Here is a 16,516-nt window from a genome sequence, read left to right as displayed (position 1 = left end):
CTCAGATCTTTTGCTTCCTCCAAATCAGGATTTCTCAACCTTGACATTTTAGGCTGGACAATTCCTTATTGTGGGTGGCTGTCTTGCACATTGGTGGAATTTTGGCAGCATTCCTGGCTTCTGCCCACTCGATGCTGGTGGCTGCCCTCTCCCAGTTATGACAATCGAAAGTGTCTCCAGACATTTCTAAATGTTGCCTGGGGGGAGTAAAGTCACTCCTAGTTGGGAACCGCTATCCTAAATTAGTTCAGTGTACGAATTGACACCTGTAGTCCCTGTTGTCACCAAGTCAACATAGGTGTGATACTCAAACATTTTTCTTAATTTCCACTTTTTTTTTAAAGTCACAAAAGGTATCTATACTGGTAGCAAATTTGATGGAAGTTCTGGAGAAATTCGGAGATTTTCATCATGAATATTCAACCAAATCAAATTTGTCAGATGCCCATGTTCTTAAAAACTTCTCTTGGTCATTTTTGCAACTTGGGCTCTAGCCTCTGGCCACGTTGCTTGTCCCTCCTTGGTTTCTCTTCTTTATCTCTCTTTACCTTTTCTATTCTCTGTTCTTCTCTACTTCCAAATTTCTGTCCATTTTCAATTCAAAGTGGCTTAGTTATATTGTTTTATTTCTCAGTGCCAACTCATCCTCTTAGGGTCTCACCTTCCACTCCTAATTGGCAAATCAAAGTATTTTTCAAAACAAAAAAGGCCCTTCTCCCATAGTAATTCTGGAACCTATTATGGAGATAATTAAAATAGAATCTTCTTGCAATTCTCACTACAAGCTCCCTTTGTGTAGCTACAGTAGCATTAACCCCCTTTTGTAGGAAGGAAGCTGTTCTAATTATCTGTTGCAGCATAACTGACCAAAACATAGTGGCTTAAAACAACAACCATTACATCGTATTTCTCTTCAAATGCACATCCACATGGTTAGCTTGGGCTCCTCCAGCAGGATGCTCTTGGACTAGTTGATTTTTTACATGGTGGCTCAGGGCTCCTAGAAGAAAGGTTTTATGTGACAGGAGGAGAGAGCCATACCAATCTCGTAAGTCTTGAGCCTTTAATGTCACTTTTGCCGTATGGGTCAAAGTCGTCCCAAGCCTGTCAGATTCAAGTCAATGTGTGGTATCTTTATTTTACCACGGTACATCCTCTGGCCATAAATTTTGACATTACTCCTTCATGCAAATTACCCTCTTCCCCTTCCAGGAGCCCCAAAAGTTTCATTCCATTATAGCATCAGACTCAGACTTGAGGTCTAGGTTTTTGATGCATCAAAGAACTGGAAAAAAAGAGCTAAGGGAGCTTGGTGCTCGGAAAGCCAAGGGAGAAGTGGATCCCAAGGAGAGTGGTCAGTGGGGTTAAAGATCAAGTAACCGAGACTGAGGAGAGGAGAACTTTGACTGGGGCCAGTGGAAGGCTTAGGTCCTCTATTCCCCTGTCCTTCACTGTGGTGGAGATGCTGGGAGCCAGAGACCTTGTTTATTTCCCTTCTTATATATAATTTCCTTTTTCTGATGGTATAGAATAAGTTTCTTCTAGAAATTCAGAAAATATGGAAAATTATAAAAAAGAAAGTGTAATGCATAAATAACCACTGAGACCTTTCATTGAATTGATTTCTCTACTCTTTATATGAACATGTATACTTACATATGCATATATATGTGAGCATGTATGTATATATTCATTCCTTTTTACTCCCTTTCTTCGTCCGTTGTTCAATCACCAGCAAAACTTTTCTGTGTGCACTCAGAGTAAGGTTACAACAGGAATGCGAAGAGAAAGGGAGGAGGCAATTGTCAGCATTTACGTTTTCTAAATAGACTTGAAATTCCTGGAAGAGACATTACTTAGAGAAAAAGGATTTCCGAGTCTCCAAGTTTGCCTGGGGGAACAAAAACTTAATTTTATTTTTATAAATAATAGGCTGTGGAAGCATGAGTGAAGTAAGAGCCAATTTTCCTGCCATAAATTTGATAGAAAAGTCACAGCTGAGGAAGGAGAGATTTGGGAGGTATGACTGGGTTTGGTGCTGGTGTCGGTCCCAGGGACACTTGCGTACTTTGTGGAACGATGGAAGTCCTAGAGGGATGGGGCTGGGACCTGAAGCAGAGAACTGAATCCTGATTCCTGGGGAAATCTGAGGGGGTAGTGACAATGGCACAGAAGTCCCTCAGGCTCACATGTCGCAGCGGTAGTGGAGTAGAAATGGGCAAAACCAGGCAAGTCTAGCTGGAGACCACACCCCACGTTGCCTCTGGCCCAGCAGGAAAAGTGCCCTAGAGTTTCATTTGCTCCAAAGGGATAGAGAAGGCAGAGATAAAACTCAAGATGAAGCCACGCATGTTACAGCGGAGGCAAGCCTAGCACAAGCAAACGACCAGATAAACAAAGACAAGTGATGGCTCGACTTATGCCAATGGAGGACAGAGAGGACAGAGTTTGGGTAAGGACCAGCCTTTCCTCACTCTGTGACACCAAAATCCAGTGAACATAGGTGCCAATTTAATGGAAGGGGGAGGGAAGGGGTAAATCCTTAAATGATTATTTAAACACAGAGTGCTGAGGAATACCCTGGGGTGACTAGCTTTTTCTGCCATCAGGCAAAATGAGGGATTAAAACAAAATCAAGTTGAGTTATAAAAAAAAAAGTGACATTTTCTGCACACTGTGACCTGAGAACTATGTGTCATTGTTTATTTGTGTATGTGTATATATGGTCATCTGTATTATCCCCTGAAGTTTTGATCACGCTGTTGATAGAGTTTTACTAAACATTGTATCATGAACAGTTAAACCATGTCATTAAATATTTTCAGGAATGCCTTTATCGACTGCACAATAGTCCAGTATATAGATACAGTTTTCCTTCTTTCCCGTTCCTTTCCTCTACAATTCCCTGATTGTTAAACACTTACTTTGTTTCAGATTTTTCATTGTTATATGTAAAATTTTTAAAAATATTTTATTTTTTTAAGATTTTATTTATTTATTTGAGAGAGAGCGAAAGCGATCACAGAGGCAGAGGGAGAAGCTGACTAGCTGCTGAGCAGGGAGCCTGATGCGGGGCTCGATCGATCGATACCAGGACCCTGAGATCATGACCTGAGCTGAAGGCAGATGCTTAACCGACTGAACCACCCAGGCGCCCACATTTTCTTTTTAATATTTTAAATCTTTTTCTGTAACTTGCATTATTTCCTAGGGAACAGTTTCCAAAAGTGAAATTACTGAGTGAAGATGCATAAACATTTTTAAGTCTTCCCATTCACACTATCAAACTCTCCCCCCAGCCCCTAACTATGCCTTTTGCATTCACACCAGCCAGTTTTCCTCACATAAATGTGTCTCTCCTCCGAGATCATTCAGGAAGGTAAAGTTCTGTGTAAGTGAACAGACTGGGGAATGGTTCCAGGAGAAATTTTCATGTCTGTAATGTCCCTTGTTTCTTTTCTCGCCTCCGGTCCCTGCCTCTCCCAAAGCCGACTGGCCCTGATCCTGTTCATAGCCTGCCCAGGGTCCTCCAGACAGATTCCCCTTCCTCTGCTCGCATGAGCCTGGGCAAGGCAGCCTGCCTGAGATCTAAGATCCACAGTGATGCCTTCTGTAAAATGGAAGCAAATGGGTGGAGAGTAAAAGCCCTTAAGTATATTTTGGCTCTTGTCTGGACTTTGAAACATCAAAAGTGACTGGCACAGGTAGACTGTCCTTTTGCCACTAAATGTATATAAAATATCAAGCCAGTAGAGGGCAGAATTATCTCACTAAACCAAGGGTTTTTTGTTGTTGGTTGGTTGGTTTTGTAAAGCCCAAGCTAGTTTATAACATCAATCCGATCAAAATCCTGACATTGCCATCAAGGCAGCTTCAATTATTTTAACAAGGTGATAAACAAAGGCAGGGATGCTATAAATTTAAACCAGGCAGTTCCCAATTACTGTAATGAACACATTGCATTCACACTGCTTTTTAAAGACTGAACTTTTAATATTAGAATAGTTTTCGATTTACAGAAAAATTGTGAAAATAGTGCAAACTTCCCATGTACTCCAAACCCAGTTTTCCATATTGTTAACATCTTGCTTTAGTATTTCACATTTATCACAACTAATGGACTAATACTGACTGATTGCTATTAAGTAAAGTCTATAATTGATTCAGATTTTCTTAGTTTTAACCCAATGTTCTTAATTTGTTCCAGGACACCACATAACATTTAGTTGTCATGTCTCCTTAGGCTCCTCTTGCCTGTGACAGTTTATCAAACTTGCCTTGTTTTTGATGACCGTGACAGTTTTGAGGAGTACTGGGCAGGTATTTTGTGGAATGTCCTTCTACTGGGGTTTGTCTAATGTTTTTCTGACTATTAGGCCAGAATTATGAGTTTTTGGGGTGGGGGAAAACATAACAGAGGCAAAGTGCCCTTCCTGTCTCATCATGGTAAGGACACATACCACCGACATGATTTATCATTGTTCATGTTGATCTCCATCACTTGACTGAGGTGGAGCTTGTCAGGTTTCTCCACCACAAAGTTACTTCTTTTTTTTTTTTTTTGCTCTTTCTATACTCTACTCTTTGGGAAGGAAGTCATTGTGTGCAGCCCACACATGAGTGGAGAGCTATGTTACCCTCCCGGGGTGGGGTAGTATCTACATAAATTATTTGAATTCTTTTGTGTAGGAGATTGATCTCTTCTCCCTGATTTACTTATTTACTCTACCCTTTATCAGTGTGGACTCATGGATATCTATTTAATACTTTGGGTTATAATCCAAATCCAATTTTTAAACTTTGTCGCTTGGATTGTTTTAGCTTTGGCCATTGGGAGCTCTTTAGTTGCTCCAGTACCTCCTGATACATCCCCACCACCGTTTTGTTTTGTTTTTGAGCACTTCTTTACTTTCCGGCAGTATAAGAGGCTCCAGGCTCATCTTGTATATTTGTTGCTTTAGTCCTGGAATCAGCCATTTTTTTTTCCAATTTTTATTGGAAAATGGTATTGGAAACAAAGATCTGAGTGCTAGGTGTATGTTCTCTCATGTACACATTTTGCACACTTTTCTTTTGCTAACAGCACTGTAAAGTTACTAGTCCTATTTTATAGATGAGCAATCTTGGCAGGCTTGCATAGACTCCCCCATTTAGTTGTAGAGTCTGGCCTCCCATCTGGACTTGGAGTGACTACAGACCCATGTCCCTTCCAGTATGCCCAGAAATAATGGCTAAAGCGAAGAGGAGTGTCCATTATTGCATGCAATTGGATGAATGATTTTGCCTTTACTTTTACATTTTCCCCCAGAGAAAGAAGCGGCTTTTGCCATAGAATCAATTGTTTGCCAAAGCTCTCTGGTAGTCAAAGGCAAGGGGTGGTGCTTCTGGTGCTTCCATTTTACAGAAGGCACCACTGTGGATCTTAGATCTCAGGCAGGCTGCCTTGCCCAGGCTCATGCGAGCAGAGGAAGGGGAATCTGTCTGGGGGACCCTAGGCAGACTATGAACAGGATCAGGGCCAGTCGGCTTTGGGAGAGGCAGGGACCGGAGGCGAGAAAAGAAACAAGGGACATTACAGACATGAAAATTTCTGGAAGAAGTAAACATCCTCGGGAAAAAGAGAAGGCCTAATGCATGGGAGCTAAATCTCTATTTCTTGGGCAGTTCAGGGAGTTTGGTGCATCCTTAACAAGGATTCATCTCCTGCCACCAAGTGAGGTGTACAACTTCTTTATATTGGTATTTTCTGTGCAACTGGGATAAACTTGCATTACATTTCCAACTCCATGTTCTTGGGAATACTATTAACTTCTAGCTTATGGTTGCCTTCAAAGAGAATGACCTTCTGAAGCTCCCAATGGGGGCAAGCAAGAAACATGGGCTGTAGTAGAAGTTAAAAGAACTTAAAGAAATTAGGCTATAGCAAAAAACATGCTTAATAACATTTTTTTCTGATTATGACATTAAAGTATGTTTATTATGGAATAATAGAGGATACAGATAAATGAATAAAGCAAAGAATTATCCCACTCAGAGATATTCACGGTTAGGTCTTTGCTCTATTTCTTCTTTTCCTTTCTCTGTTTTTTTTTTTTTTTTTTTTTTCTTGTCCATGCATCCTTGGATAATATTGGGCTAGTGTTGCATATAAAACTTTGCACCTTGCTCTTCGCTTAATATTCAATTACCTTTTCCACATTACTAAATATTCCTAAAAATTTGGTATCTGATAGATGCATAACACCCCATCAAATTGGATATATTCAGTTTGAACTATGCTGTCATAAATTTTTGTTTACATTCATTTCGAATACAGCCAAAATTATTCCCTGCAGAACAATTTCTAGAAGTGGAATGAAGTGATGATAATGAAAGTGTCTACCTCATAGAGTTAATGACTGGAAAAATGAGGTGAGGTGAGTTAGCTTACACCAGTGTTTGGTACAGGCAAGCATTCAATGAATGTTGGGATTGATTATTGTAAATACATTCCGCTTGATAAATACTAACAAATAGTCTTCCAGGAAACTCCTTTTCATTCTTAATATGAGCATGTTATCAGATACTTTAATAGTAATCGAAACTATTGTGAACCGTTAACTCTAGGCTTTGTGAATGCCATCTGGGATAAGAGATGGGGTCTTGGCAAAAGGGATTGAAGAAATTAGGAGTAGACCTCCCAAAGAGTGAAGGGGTGAGAAAAATCCTGGAAAGGAGTGGTGAGATCCATTGTCATGGATCTAATGGGAGTGTAACCAGGGCGTATGCTGAGATACTGGGTGTGTACATGTATGTGTGTGCATGCATGTGTGTGTATGTGTGTATGTGACATTGTGACATCATGGGCCGCACACCCTGGTGCAGTCACAGATTCTTGACGGAAGAATACAAGCTAAGTGGGGTCACCAGTGCTTTGAGGAAGGAGGCAGGCCAGCTGATATCCAGGTACATGGAATGTTCAGTTGTGGCTCGAGACCATCTGTTCTATCATAGGAGTCATAAAGATCAAAGGAAAGAAAAGCCTAGGGATTCAAAATTAAAAATAATCACTGAGGTAGTAAATTCTAATAAATGAAACTGGAATTTAGGGCAGTGGCAAGAAGAGTAGGTTAAGAAACAAAAGACAGGGATGTCTGGGTGGCTCAGTGGGTTAAGTGTCTGCCTTCGGCTCAGGTCATGATCCCAGGGTTCTGGGATCGAGCCCCACATCGGGCTCCTTGCTCGGTGGGAAGCTTGTTCTCCCTCTCCCTCTGACCCCCCCCCCCCGCCCATTCGTGTGAGCTCTCTCTCTCAAATAAATCAATAAATCTTAAAAAAAAAGAAAAAGAAAGAAAGAAGAGGCAGGTTCCAGAGAACCATGGTCTAAAATGCACCTGTGTTACCTGGAGGGGAAGAAAGCGCTTGACTTGTTCCTGTCAGCAACTGCACAGGCTTGTGATTTGAGGACGCAAACATTCCCTCCTATGTTGCTCTCACCTCCCTCACCTCACAGATGCTCAGTGATGACAGCCACATGACCTGCCCCTCATGGAGCACTCAAGTCTGTACTGGGCAGTACTAAGTGCTTTACGATGTCACGAGGATGGGGCAAATAGTATCAGTGCTATTGTACAGATGAGGAAACTGAGGCTCAGAGCAGTGAAGAGTCTTGTTCATAGGCACATGACGAAAGAACGAGAGACAGGAAGTGGAGGTGTTTCCCACCTCCTATTCCACCATAAGTGACCGTTTCATAGTGTTTGGTGTGCAAGCTCCCGGCCCGGATGCCAGCAGAGTGCCCACTGGGGAAGGCGCCCTGTGTGGTGGCGGAGGGGGCAGCACGGCGGGGGGAGGAGAAGAAGAGGCCGGGACACCTCATGACAGAGTGCGACTTCTGAGCGGGACTGGGACCGCCAACCTCTAACGCCCCTTCCCAGGCCAAGATAATCTGGCTCTGCATTTCTCTCATTTACAGGGCTGGGGTTCCCTTGTTAGCGAGTGAGCGAGACTGGCAAAGGTTGGCTATGAATCTTGCCCTTTTCTGTGCTCTCTGATGGCCTTTCAAAGAGCCCCCAGAAACTCCGGGCCCCAAAACTGCCCTCCCTTATATTAAACCAGCCCCTATTCAGAGCTTCGCAGAAGTCAGAGTGTGCAATAACAACAGCAATTGTCACGCATACTGACTCAGTGCTAAGCGCTTCATGTGCCTCTTCTCTCCTAAGCTTCTCGTCAACTCCAGGAGATGAGAGGTCAAGGAATTTGTTCTCGATCACACTGACCAGAAGTGGCAAGGCAATCATTGGAGCCCAAGCTCTCTGACATTACGGCTAATACCCTTTCCTACTTTATTGAAGTATAATTGAATTACAATAAACTGGACATATATAAGGTGCAAAAGATGTCAGGTGCACACCTGTGAAGCCATCTCGCCAATCAAGAGGACTGAAACAGCTTCCACCTGCGGTATCAACCCCATCCTTCTACATGATGAGAAGTCAGATATTTGGAGATGACCAACTTGTGCTTCCTAAATCTCCCATTCTTCAAGATAAGCACCTTCATAAGTTTCTGTAAATTCATTTCATAGTACACCTGAGTTTCTTTATTTATTTGAGAGAGAGAATGAGACAGCATGAGAGAGGGGAGGGTCAGAGGGAGAAGCAGACTCCCCACTGAGCAGGGAGCCCGATGCGGGATTCGATCCTGGGACTCTAGGATCATGACCCGAGCCGAAGGCAGCCGCTTAACCAGCTGAGCCACCCAGGCACCTCCTATACCTGAGTTTCTTTTATCAGCTTGCCAACCCTCCCATAGGGATTTTGCCAGGTGATCGGATATTTGGATAATTCTCCAATCTGTCAAAAGCCATCCAAGGTTTTGTCACGAAGCCCATCGGCTGGGGCCAGGCCTGAAGGTGGCAGCCAGCAATGCCTACAGCAAGGCCCAGATAGGCAGGCACACCGGTGCTGGGAGGTCTCCAGGTTAGCAGGCCCTGCTCTGAATTCTCTCGTGTAAATAGGCTGATGCCCTTCAAGAAGCTATCAATTTATATGTGTGTTTATTTTAGAAAGACCAATAAAAACATTTGCATTGTCTTTCCCCCCATTTTTAATACATGTATGGAAGACAAAGTTTCCAAGTACAGCTTATCTTCAACTTTTGCTACTAAATATATATACTTAAAATGTTTATATGTAATATCTTTAAAAATATTCTTATAAGTTTTCTGACACTAGGTTGGGCATGTATACATTATCTTATATATCCTTACTACGTCCCATAGAATAGAGTAGTAGCAGTCCATTTCACAGGTGAAGAACTGAAGCTTCGGCTAATTAAGTGACCTGGCAAATTTTCCACTGCTATTAAATGGTAGAGCCATAATATACAGTGTCTCCTCTGAGGCTGCATCTGGTTTGAGCACATCAAGGGTTTGGGAGGTGGATGGCAGAAGGAAACAGGGATCAGTGACCAAAATCCTAAGTCCAAGGACTCCTTTGGTTAAATACCCTCAAATATACCACATCACCCCCACATACATACATTTCCTGCTGTTACAAAAGTGGGATTATATTCTATACAGTGTTCTGAAACTTAACTTTGCAGGTATGTATCATAGACAGCTTGCCATGACAATAGACCTACCTTATTCTTTTATTTACCTTTTTTTTTAATAAAGATTTTATTTATTTATTGGAGAGAGAGAGAAAAAGAGAGAGCATGAGCTGGGGGGAGGAACAGAGGGAGAGAGAGAAGCAGACTCCCCTCTGAGCAGGGAGCCGGATATGAGGCCCAATCCCGGGACTCCAAGATCATGAACTGAGCCAAAGGCAGATGCTTAACTGACTGAATGAGCCACCAGGCGCCCCTATTTACCTTTTAAAAATGTAGATCTTGTGTTTTCACTCCCAGGGACTCTGATTTGGTAGGTCTGGGTTTAGACCAGGGCTTTTGGAGTAAAAGAGCTCCTGAGGTGACTTGACTGCCACCACTGGTAAAGAACTTGTGTCGTTCAATGCCTCCCCCTGCAGGGTGAAGGAGAAATAAACGGAGTAACAACAAGGCACACAACTAGACAACTACAAGGGCCTGGGAGCCAGAGAAAGACAGAGAGGAACGGGGAGAAGACTGGACTCAAGTCCCAGTGGGGGAAGAAGTACAGTAATACTCCTGTGGCAGACCACAGGAAGAAAGGTGTGGGTTTCGTAAGGACTTAAAAAGGAGGGAAGTACCAAGACAGTGACAGCCCCCAGGCCCCTCTGGAAGAACAGAGACTAGGCTGGAGGCTGAATGGTTTACTTTAAAGTCACAATTGCGTGGCAAACACTGTGTTAACTCAATTGTTAATTTAGGTGCTTTGGCAGAGTTAATGGAGGTTTGGGGGGAGAACTAAAAAACCTCAGAGAGAACCCACTCTGATGTCACACTAACTGGGGGAGGGTCTGAGTCCTAGGAGTGCCTTAGTTTCACTTCTTATTCTTTTTTCCATGAGGAAATAACATATTCCACCGCCCATTTGCTTAGGGCCTTGAAAGATACGTATAATATGGGCAAATAAAAGCTCTGAACTTCATTAGTTGTTTATTTCAGTCTTCTCCCAAAATATCATTGATTGATCCCCTTGAAAGTTCCCTATTTTCGGTGCGGCTTTCTTGTTGATGAAAGTAATAACTAGCATAAAGTAGACACCAGGAAGGAGGTAAACAAAGAGGCCCAACAGCAGTCCTACTTTGCCTCTCTCTTTCCATCTCCAGCATGGATCTGTTCTTGATTCCCACCAGGTGGCTCAGCCCTGTGCCTGGGTCGTTCTGGGCCCACGGTGGAGGTTCTGAAGTCAGCCTAGCCTGGCTCTCTGTTGCTCAATGATGTCACACTCTTGGCCAGTTTGACCGGATGTGGTGCCCTGATTCTTCTAATTGGGCTCCTGCTTCATTTCCTAAGTCTCAGTCCCACATTGCTGTCTGGAGGCCCACATTAAGCCCAGCTCCTTCCTAGAATGAAGGACTAATCATTTTCTTTCCAGGCTCTGACCTGGAATTGGAACCTTGCCCCAGGCCCAAAGTCTCTGGTTGGGATTGGTCACTAGAGGACAGACTCCTGGAGCCAGCTTCCTGTCTGGATTTCCAGGTATCACCTGCCTCATGGCTGACCTCTAGCTTGTTGGGAGCATTCCATTTCTGTTTTATGTCCCTCCCCCAACCCCCTTGGCCGACTGCTCTCTTGAGCTATAAGCAAAGATTGCCGTGAGTTTCAGTTGCTTGCTAGATTGAACTTCCTTTGTTAGTCCCTGCAATTTCATCAGTTCCCCAAGTGCCGATTTTTTTTACCCCAGTGGGTGTGTCCAATGCCAGGTCCTAAACCCTCTTTATCCTGCTCAAATAGTTGGATACACCCTACAATTCTGTGATAATAGCCATAGCCTTACACAATGGGTGGGTTCTGGGAATTTTTTATTTAAATCAAACTTTTCAAATGAAATTCTTTTTTAAATATTCTAGAGAGAATGTTTCAAATATCTTACTCTGATTCTTTTACAAAAGGTGGACAGCAATATGGTGATATATGAACACTCAAGTCCCTGATTGGAGTCCCATCTCTCACAGATTTTAACCTTGGGCAAATCATTGTACAGTTTTCCTGGAACTCTTTCTTTACCTGAAAAACAATGAGGTCATTTATTGATTTCTAAGGCTGAGTTGTAACAGTCTGTGATTCTTTTTTTTTTTTTTTAAGATTTATTTATTTATGTGTGAGAGAGAGCGAGCGTGGGGGCGGGGGCAGAGGGAGAGGGAGAGAGAGAATCCTCAAGCAGTGTCTGCACTGAGCACGAGCCCGATGCGGGGCTCGATCCCAGGACGCTGAGTTCATGACCTGAGCCGGATCCAAGAGTCAGCCGCTTGACCGCTTAACGAACTGAGCTACCCAGGCGCCCCCTGTGATTCTTAATAGTTGCTTTCTAACATGTATTATTTTGTATATTCAAATTTCTAGCCTGAAAGTTCTCAAAATTAAGTACACTGTCATGAAGTTTCTGCCTGGGGATTTACTCTTTTGGCTTTTATTAGTATTATTTTTTTAATAGACTGTCCTTCATGACCTGGAATTACCATATTAGTTGCCAAGTGAGGTAAGCTTCGCAGAAGAGAAGCCACCTTACCCCTAGAGAGGAGTCCTTTATTTTATTTTTGGAAAGAACAGAATGCAAGGGGATGGGGCTTTTCTGAGTGTGGATATATGGGCCACTCCAAGCCACCTTAAGGAAGGTCAGACCCCAGTGCTGAGCAGGGAGAATCAGGAGCAATACCTCCGAGAAGTAGAAACAGCCATTAGCCAGCTCTTTTCTTCTGTAATTAATGGGGAAGCCCTGTATCTTTGTATTAGACCCTTTAATCTAAGGGTTGCTAAATGTTTTACAAACATTAATTAATTCGATTAAACTTCACCCCACCACCTTGAGGCAGGAAATTCCTCTTTGGGATATCACATCTTTGCTTGTTCCAGTATCACCCACACATTATGCATTAGTGCAGATTAGGATAATGAATAATAACAGTAAAACCTTGAGTTTAGATAAAGTTCTATAACTAAAGATCTCAAGTACTCTACAAAGAGCAGATTTGGGTAATGAGGACTGAAGAGGAAGCTTGAGGCAGCTCATTGCCAATGATGACAAGGTAGCAACGTTACACGTGTTTCAGGTTCCACTCCGTGCTGAGGACACATGACCTTGAACAGTTCTTTGTGACCCCTTTGTGACTCAGTTCCTACAGCTCTCAAGTGGAGGCAATAATATCACTCACCTCCGTACCTCACAGAGATGTTGCAAGGAATAATGTTTGTAATATGCTGTGGAGTTCTCAGATGAAAGGTGGAAATTAATATTTGATGAAACATTAATACCACTTATCTTCACACCCTCTAAATGGGTTAGGCTAGTGAAGTATCAGCATTCCCACAGCCTGACAGAGACTAGTACTGCCTTTATTTCCACTTAACATCTATTATATACACCCAAGGAGGTTGAGGATTGCTCAGAGCAGCGGGATTGCTCCTAGAATAAATGAAAGCAAGCTAAGATACCAGATCAACAAAGAGGTAGCTAATTATTTATTTTCTTCTTCTTTTTCAGTCTTATTTAAGATGGAGTGTTTAAGAAGAAATGAGTGCAGAGGGAGAATCGGGGAATGGCTGAAGCAACTTTTCTTCAGACATTCCTCTCAATTCTAAGTCATCAGCATCTGTGCATGATTCACAGTCTCTGAATGAGCTCATGGGCAAATCCTCCTCTGTGCCTTTGCCTTCTGTCTCCTTTTTCAATAATGTTTTCCCTATCCATCTCCATTTACCTAGGCCGGCATAGGGCTCCCTACTTCCATGGAACCTTCCTGGCCTCACTCTCTACCTGAACTCCCTCTGCCACTCCTTTATAGTTAGCACATGTTTTGGAATGTATATTTTGATGTTGGTGTTGCTTTCCAGTAGACTTAACTCTTCAAGAGCATATTCTATTAATCTCTATTTTTTACCTAGTACAGGTCTTGGCATAATGAAGTTAATCGAATAAGTATTAAATAAATGAATAAGTGGAATCTGTCAACGAAATGTCAAGATTCAGTTCAGACCACACCAAATCCACACCTGCTATTCTCACCACACTGTATCGTACATGTAGTACAGAATAGAAATACTGAACAGGCAAAACCAGGGACAGACAGACTGATTGAAACTTGCAACCCCTTCGGGTAAATACCAAGGAATATGATTGCTGGATCACATGATAAGATGTCTAATTTTGTAAGAAACCTCCAAACTGTCTTCCAGCGTGACTGTACCCTTTTGCATTCCCACCAGCAATGAATGAGGAGAGTTCCTGTTGCTCCACATCCTTGTCAGCATTTGGTGGTGTCAGTGCTTTCAATTTTGGCCATTTTATAGGTGTGCAGTGGTATCTTATTATTGTTTTAATTTGCATTTCCCTGTTAACATTATCAAATGTGTTGAAAACATATGTCTATACAAAAGTCTGCACATGAATGTATGCAGCTTTATCTGTAGTTGCCAAAAATTGGAAGCAACCAAGAGGTCCTTTGGGAAGTGAATGGATAAATAAACTGTGGTACATCCAGACAATGAAATATTATTCAACTCTAAAAGGGAATGAGACATGGAGGGAACTTATATGCATAGGACTAAGTGAAAGAAGTCACTCTGAGAAGGCAACATACTGTATGATTCCAAATGTATACCATTCTGGAAAAAGCAAAACAATGGGATAGTAAAAGAATCAGTGGTTGGTAGGGGTTAGGAGAGACATAGGGATGAGTAAAGGGAACAGAGGGAATTTTGAGGATAGTGGAACTACTCTGTATGATACTGTGATGGTGGATACATACGTCATTATACATCTGTCAAAACTCATAGGATGTATGACACCAAGAGTAAATCCTAACCTCAGCTATGGACTTCGGGTTAAAATGATGAGTTGAGGTTGGTTCATCGATGGTAACAAGTGTATCACTCTGGTGGGGGTTGCCGTTAGTAGGGGAGGATGTGTATAGGCAAGAAGTATATGGGAATCTTCTGCTCAGTTTTGGTGTGAAACTAAGACTGCTCTAAAAATAGTCTACTAAATTTTTTTTAATGAAAAGAATACACTTTCCAACAGGGAAACTGAAGATGTAACTTCCAGTGTTCAAGGGAACTCTCCAAAGGCATATGCTACCTAAAAAGACTGAGTCACTTTAGAACCTGCTTATGCAATGATTCCTATAATATTTACACACAAAAATGTGAGTATTTATGACACCACTTTGCCCTCTCTGGTGTCATTACTCATTGCATTAAGTCCAGACCTCCCTGGGATGCCCTTGAGCTGTATTTTTTGCCACATCTCACTCCCCTCTTCTTTCATCACACACACATCCTGGTTATAGCACAGGTGATGCGCGCCCTCTGGACAAACCTGTGTTTCTCCTTCTGATGGCTTCCCAACTTCAAATATTTTTTCCTGTGGCCCCACTCCCAGTCTGGACTCTACCATCTCCACCTATTAAGGCCTTCCCTGTCTGTTTTCAAGGCCCTTCTCAAATGCTTCCTCCACACAAAGGCTTTCCTAGCCAAATAAAGGCAACATCCCTTGCAGAACACTTTGGATATGCCAAATAAACATGCATATAGGGTGCCTGGGTGGCTCAGTTGGTTAAGCGACTGCCTTCGGCTCAGGTCATGATCCTGGAGTCCCAGGATCGAGTCCCGCATCGGGCTCCCTGCTCGGCAGGGAGCCTGCTTCTCCCTCTGACCCTCCCCCCTCTCATGTGCTCTCTCTCTCTCTCATTCTGTCTCAAATAAATAAAATCTTTAAAAAAAACCCAAAAAAACATCCATATAATCTGGAAGAGCACCGCCTATAAGTCACGCTGCCAGAGAGGCACTGGGATGTTTTACTATTAGAATTCTCTGAGGAACATGAAGAAGCTGTCACTATTTCAAAGTCCTCAGTCCTACTGGGCCATGTTGTTGGAAATGATTTTCTACAGATTTTCCTGGTTTTTACAAAAGTTTTTCTTAGGGACTGATTTTGCTATTCGAATGTGGCTTAAATATTGTTATTGCATAACCAGATTCCTTGAGTGAAGTAAGTTTGTGTGAAGGTTTTCCTTTAACTCTTAATCACACACTCACCTTCACCCACAGTGGTGCCTGCATTGCCAAATGTATCCAGGAACCCAGTCAGAAGCCCACAGTGCAGGGATTACCAATTACCAGTTATGGACACTAGAATGAAATCCTCTTAACTACACACCAGCGCAGATGTGGTTTCACCACGTCACATACTAACACTCCTCAACCTCCATCAGTTGAGACAAAGTCTGAAATCATCTTGTTTTGTTTCTTTATCTGCTAAATATTGGAATGACTACCTGCTGGAGTTCCAACATGTTCACTTACCTTTCTGGAGGTATAATTTTTTATTGAGCCATAACTCACATTCATAAACTTCACTCTTTAGAAGTATACAATTCAGTGAATTATAGTATATTCACTGAGTTGTGTAGCCACAACTACTATCTGCTTCCAGGACATTTTTATCCCCCTAAAAAAAAAATCCCATATTCCTTGTATTTTGATCTTTTTGATCAAATGCAAATTTCACTTATTTATTTGATTAAATTGTGCTAATAACTTTCGGAAATTCAGGGAACAGCATATATATATAGTATATAATATTATAATAGCTTAGTATTTTTAATGTTTCTTGCTTATACTTTACCATTTGATCAAGGTTTTACATGTGCATGCGCACACACACACACACACACACACTTTAGTCTTGGTTTTGTTAGGGCTACTAGGGCCAGGTTGGGATATTAGTGCAAGAATTGTAGCTTGAAGGAGTGAGTGGACACAGTGAAGGTAAAAATAACTCTCCTTTATTGAATACATACTGTTTCCCATGTACTATTCCTTACTTATGTGGCCAAATGGAGGCTTATAAAGTTTATGAAACTTATTATCCCTAAGATGGCAGAATTAGCCC

The sequence above is a fragment of the Mirounga leonina genome, unplaced genomic scaffold, assembly GCF_011800145.1.
Source record: "Mirounga leonina isolate KUSES-001 unplaced genomic scaffold, KU_Mleo_1.0 Mir_115, whole genome shotgun sequence".
Lineage (NCBI taxonomy): Eukaryota > Metazoa > Chordata > Mammalia > Carnivora > Phocidae > Mirounga > Mirounga leonina.
This window is presented reverse-complemented; position numbering follows the sequence as displayed.